The following is a 6,821-nucleotide window of genomic DNA, read 5'->3' as shown; positions in this document are numbered from 1 at the left end:
ACCACATATGATAAAACATATATTCTACGTCTTTACATTTCCAACACTTATTTTCTCTTGTTTTATACATTTTTGCCAATTTTACCAGTGTTAAATACCACCTATACAGTGGTACCTCGGGTTACATACGCTTCAGGTTACATACGCTTCAGGTTACAGACTCCGCTAACCCAGAAATAGTGCTTCAGGTTAAGAACTTTGCTTCAGGATGAGAACAGAAATCACGCATCGGCGGCACGGAGGCAGCAGGAGGCCTCATTAGCTAAAGTGGTGCTTCAGGTTAAGAACAGTTTCAGGTTAAGTACGGACCTCCGGAACGAATTAAGTACTTAACCCGAGGTACCACTGTACATCATTTTCATATAGTTCTCTTTAAGTAGGGTTACAGGCTGTAAATTTTATTTCGTTCTTCCATAGTCTTTCCCAGTCTGTCACCTGAATGTTATGTCCCACATCTTTTGCCCACTTTATCATAACACACTTGACCTCTTCATCTTTAGTTTTCCATTCCAACAACAAGTCATACATTTTTAATAATAATTTAGTACCACTTTCTATTATTTCTCTCTGGAAATTTGAGATTTCATATGGGAATCCTTTCTTTTTATTATTTTAAATACTTCATTTAACTGGAAATATTGTAGCCAATCTGTTCCCTTTTCTCTTACTTCTTGAAGGTCCTTGAGCTGGTCCCGGGGGGGGGGGGGTTACCATGTGGTGTGGTCTAAGTCCGGTCCTAGGTTGAGGGTAAGGAGGCTGTCCATCAGGGGCGAAACGAGGTCCAAAGCGAGGAGTCGGGCGTGGTCAGGAACTCAGGAGAGCAGGTCAGGATGCCAACAGGAACAGATTACCAACTATGTTGCTCCCGCAACCTGGGACTGGGCTGACTGGCCTTTATCTCCTCTGAGGCATAGGGCGGTCCCGGCCCACAGGTGACCCGCCTCTCCTGGCCTTAAGGTGAGCACTCCTCCTGCAAGAACTTAGTTCCCTCCGCCTCTCTGCTCTGAGCCTCTGTAGCTCCGGAGAGGCTGGAGGGTTACTGGACCCAGAGGCAACCTCACCTTCCCCTGACAGGGCTGGGAGAGGAGCACCTGCAGGCAATGGGTCCTCGATCACCTCCGGAGCCAGAGTGGATTCAGCTGGTGTCTGCTCCTGAGGATCCGGCACAGGTGAGGGCCCTTCAGGTTCAAGCCCCTGCCCCAGCTCAGCCGGCCCTGGAGGCGGGGACTCCTCTGCAGGCTGGGATTCCTCAGGTTCAGCCTCTGAATCGGATTCCCAGGCCATCACAGTCCTTCAATTTTAATTGGTTATCCATTTCTGTTAACAGCTCTCTATATGTTGCCAAATTAGATTTCATATTTAATTCTTTCACAGATATTGCTTCCAGTGGGGAAAGCCACAATGGTGCTTTTTGTTCTAACAAATCCTTATATTTCTCCCAGACTTCATAAATCACATTTCTTATTATATGATTCTGGAAGCTTTTATGTACTTTTGCCTTCTGAAACCACAAATACGCATGCCAGCCAAATCTATTATCATGTCATGTCCTTTTAGATCTAATAAATCGGTATTTTTTAATACTATTCAATCCCAGATGCAGTATATACATGAAGCTTCATAATATAATTTTAAATCTGGTAAGGAGAAGCCACCTCTGTCTTTAAGATCTGTTAATAATTTATATTTTATTCTTGGCTTCTTTCCTCACCAGGTAAATCTTGAAATATCTTTCTGCCACTCTTTGAACCAACTCACATTGCTTATCACTGGGATTGATTGAAACAAAAATAACATTTTTGGCAATACGTTCGTCTTAATTACCAATATCCTTCCTAATAATGACAAATTCATTCTTACCCCCTCACCACATTCTGGGCACTGTAGTTTGTTAAGGAATGCTGGGAACTGCAACCCTGTGAGGGATAAACTACAATGCGCAGAATTCTTTGAAGGAAAGAACGGACTTCAAATGAACTTTAAAGGCACAGTGTGTATATAGCCATCACCTTCAGTTTCACCCTCAGCAGGGCCGACTCAAGATATTTTGGCACCTGAGACAAACCACAAAATGTTGCTCCCCCCTCACCACCAGGCAACAAGAGGTGAGTGAAGATCTACATCAGGAGCAAGGGGGGGGGGGAATAAAGATTGACATTGCCCCTGAGGATTCTGCTGCCTGAGGCAGTCATCTCACCTTGCCTCATGCATGGGCTGGCCCTAACGCTCTAAATCATTCAGATAGGTAGCCATGTTGGTCTGACGCAGTCAATATATCCAGTAGCACCTTAGAGACCAACTAAGTTTGTTCTGGGTATAAGCTTTCATCTGCATGCACACTTCTCCATCATGACCATAGTCATGTAACCACCCTACATTCATAATAGCAGTGTCAATAAACCCAAATTCACTGCCACTTATCTAACAGGTACCCTAATCCAGCCTCTCAGCCAGGGGCAAGGGGAAGCTCTACACTAGTGCAGGCTCCTATCCTGGGGAGAGTGGGGTACAAAAACTACTTTCCCTCCAATGACACCTAACAATCAAACAATGACACTACTCTATGAATCTCATGCCATAATGCAAGACCCACAGAACAGCGCTACCAACAAACATAAGCTCAACTACTAACAGAACCTCAACACGGTGCTAGCAACAGACAAAAGCCAAGCATCAGAGTCATTGCACTCACGGTCAGCCAGGACAGCAGTGAGTCTACTTTTATGGCTGCAAGGGGATAGGTGGCTCCTCTCTTCCCACTTCCTTCTGTCTTCATCACTATTGGTTTCTCAAAGTTGTTGGCTGCTGCAGGGAGGAGCTGCAGCAAGCCCACTTATATGGCTGCAAGCCCAGTCCTTCCAGTAAACTGGCAGCTCCAATTCTGGTCCTTCTCTGCACCAGCATAAATAAGGCATATATTCCTACCTGTTGGGATCAGCATATGCCAAATGCTACTTCCACCATTCTGCTTCCCATGTGTGTTGTGACTGAATTTTGCAAACTGCCCCGAGAGCAATTTCTACACAGAATGGTTTTTATAGAAATTTTCTCCAGCAAACGCAAAATGCATCATGACAAACCAAACACATATATCAAACCTTGACTGTGATTTTTGTCCTGGAGTGACTTGTTGATGCACAGAAAGCAACAACAACAACAAAATTTGAAGCAACCAGAGGACACAAGATAGTTATAGAAACAGCTATTTGGGAGACCAAAGGAGGCAATTTATACATTTTTAAACTGAAGGCAGAAAGTGGTTAGGTGCAACACCAGTCCCTAATAGCTGGTGACGATATGGAGGGAGGACTTATCCCTGTTGTCAAAAAACATATTCGGCAAACAGAAACCATGTTTTCAACTTAGGTGGTACAGATATTTAACAAACAAATTGGCAACTCAATAAATTGTGCCTCCCCTCCTAGGAAATCTAAGGTCTCCAGTGCAAGGCTCTCCCTCCTCCTGACTCTGAGATTATGGCATTCATACTAGCAAGTCTACTAAGGGCATTTGTATTCAGGAAATGTGCACTCTGGAAATATGCTTCTTGGAAATGAGATTTCAAAAGGAGAAAACAGCATAATGCTTCAAGATAGCAAAAAGTGGAAACCGTTCCCCCTCCTTTCTTCTCATAGTAATTATTTTTAACTTTGGCAGAAAGGGAAAATATAATTTACTTTCATTAATTTCTGTTGTATCTGTTACAGAATATGACGAAGGCTTCCTTTTCTGGAAAGCCAATTTTATTAGCCTGTTATCAGTTACTCAGGGGGGAGGGGATCCTCCCGTGCTTTATCTAGGGAGGAGAGGGGGCACATCCTGCCTATGGCTGTGTGCATATTTATGAAGGCACCACATTTGCAGGAATTGCTGTTGGCTTGATTGCTATGGATTCATCCCACGAGAGGCCAGGGAAGCAAAGAGCAGCAGATCCTTAGTCGCATCCAGTCATTGGGGGGAACATTTTTGTTTGTTCCAGTCCCCTCTCTAGGATTTAAGACCCAGTGGAACCATGGCTGGTCCTGCTCCCACAACGCCCCATTTCAGGACCCATCATTGGCAAGTACCCATGGAAAAGCTGCTGGCAGTAGCTTCCCAATAACCTGCTCTTTCAGTAGGCACAGTGGTAGTGGAGCTCCCCTGACTGTAGAGGAATGTCTAATCCCAATCCTGCCCCATCTCTAGCAATGCTAGTAAGCAGGTTGCAGTTGGTTAAAGCATGGTGCTGATAATGCCAAGGTCGTGGGTTTGATCGTCGTATGGATGCATATTCCTGCATTGCAGGGGGTTGTACTAGATCAGGCATAGGCAAACTCTGACCCTCCAGATGTTTGGGACTACAATTCCCATCATCCCTGAGCACTGGTCCTGTTAGCTAGGGATGATGGGAATTATAGTCCCAAACATCTGAAGGGCCGGAGTTTGCCTATGCCTGTACTAGATGATCCATGGGGTCCCTTCCAACTCTATGATTCTCTGAAGCTGCCATCTTAAACACACTAGTGAATAAGGCTCATTGAACACAGTGGGATTTACTTAGGCATAATCAAAAAGAAATACCGGTAATTTATTACCAAAAAAGAGCACCAGAAGACACATATTGCAACAACAACAACAACAACAGCAACAACAACTTATTACTTATACCCTGCCCATCTGGCAGGGTCTCCCCAGCCACTCTGGGCAGCTCCCAACAGAATAATAAAAACACGATCAAACATCAAACATTCCCTAAACAGGGCTGCCTTCAGATGTCTTCTAGAAGTCAGATAGTTGCTTATTTCCTTGACATCTGATGGGAGGGCATTCCACAGGGCAGTCGCCACTACTGAGAAGACCCTCTGCCTGGTTCCCTGTAAGCTCACTTCTCGCAGTGAGGGAACCACCAGAAGGCCCTCAGAGCTGGACCTCATGGGCCGCCTTATATGTATATATGGACTTTTCAAAGTAATTAAAGTAAACAGAGAGATAGTACATTTCACCATTGGGATGTGGGGGACTAGACTGCGACCAGGTGAGCTGTGTGTGCTTTGTCACTGCTGTCCAGGAGGTTACTGCTGATGAGCAACCTCAAGTAGAGGACCTTCCTCTGTACAACAGTCACACGTCTGCCCTATAATTATCACTGAATCTGGATAACTAGCTCATTTTGTTGAGTCGTGGGTTGACATAGCAGCCGGCACAGCGATTTCTTCAAGTAGCTCTTTATTATGGTAAGCTGGAATAGAACTGACTGCGAACAGCTCAGCCGGCCTGTATTTATAGGCAGCCGGCTGTCAACATTGTAACCACAACAGCCCAGAGTTCCCGCCTAAAATAACTGGCGTGGACCTGAGTGAAAACTATCTACAGACCTGAGTGAAAACTATATACAGTATCCCCCTGTTGGCCCAGGGTGAAACTACACTACATAACACCCCTCCCCACCGAGATAAGGCGTTAGTTACAATCGTAATGGTTTCCTTATATACAGCACTACGCGTAATGGTTCAATTAGGCACAAAAGCATATCGGTTACATTTCCCATACTTAGACCAACAGTGATACCTGTCCAACAACATAGTCCTTTAAATGAGTTGGGCGCTTGGAAACTCTGCCAGACCGCCGGGGGCTGGTAGCCAAGTCCGGAGGGCCACACAGTTCTCGCTGAGGCTGTGGTGCGACCCTAGGTGGCGTTGGAACCAACTCCCCTGGATCCGCTGCTGTGAGTGGAGCCTCCGCAAGTGGAGTGGTCTGAGTCTGTTCTGAAACGGCTTGGTTCGGCTCCACGCTGGCAGTTTGCGAGGGAGGTGTAGGTGGGGCCTCGCCATCTGTACGTGTCTCTTCTGGAGCCGCCAGCGCAGTTGGGGGCACCTCGGTAGTGTCCAAGTCCCCAACCCTGCGCCTAAGCTGGTCTATGTGCCGTCGCCACAAGCGTCCGTCTTCGAGTGCCACCTGGTACGAGCGAGGTCCAGTGACTCCCACTACTGTGGCTGGCACCCAAGGGATGTCCCCCACATAGTTCCGGGCAAAGACCTGGTTTCCTGGGACAAATGACCGTGGTGCGTTGGCACAGCCTGGGGGTTCAGCCACGGCAAAGTCTGGGTGTAGCCGGTCGAGCGGTGACCTGAGGCGGCGGCCCATAAGCAGTTCAGCAGGACTCCTCCCTGTGGCCGCGTGAGGGGTGATGTGTTGCACGAACAAGTATTCGGCGACCCGCTCATGCCAGTCTCCCCGGTCCAGGCGCGCCAGTGCCTCTTTTGTCGAGCGCACCATTCTTTCCGCTTGCCCGTTGCTGGGTGGATGAAAGGGTGCCGTTAGGGCATGGCGGATGCCCAGTCCCAAAAGATATCGCTCAAACGTGCCTGACGTGAACTGCGGTCCGTTGTCAGAGACAAGGACATCAGGACACCCATGCATTGCAAACAGGCCTCGCAGCACCCGGATGACAGCTTCGGTAGTGGTGGAGGGCATCAGGGCGACCTCCAGCCATTTGGAATAGGCGTCCACCACTACCATAAAGGTCCGGCCGTGAAAGGGACCAGCCAGATCGATGTGCACCCTCGACCAGGGTGTCTTTGGCGTCTCCCAGGTGTGTCCCTTAGCTGCCGGTGGTGCAGGCCTCGACTCCTGGCACGCTTGACAGGCGGACACCCAGGCAGTGATGGCATCGTCCATATTAGGCCACCAGACGTAACACCGAGCCAACGCCTTCATTTTGACAATTCCCGGGTGGCCAACGTGCAGAGCCTCCAGGACGCGCTGACGGAGTCCCTGGGGAATCACGACGCGGTCTCCCCACAGCAGGCAGCCACGATGAGCTGAGAGTTCATGTTGTCTGG

This window comes from Podarcis pityusensis (assembly GCF_964106645.2).
Source record: "Podarcis pityusensis genome assembly, chromosome: 3".
Lineage (NCBI taxonomy): Eukaryota > Metazoa > Chordata > Lepidosauria > Squamata > Lacertidae > Podarcis > Podarcis pityusensis.
Note: the sequence above shows the minus strand (reverse complement) of the source record.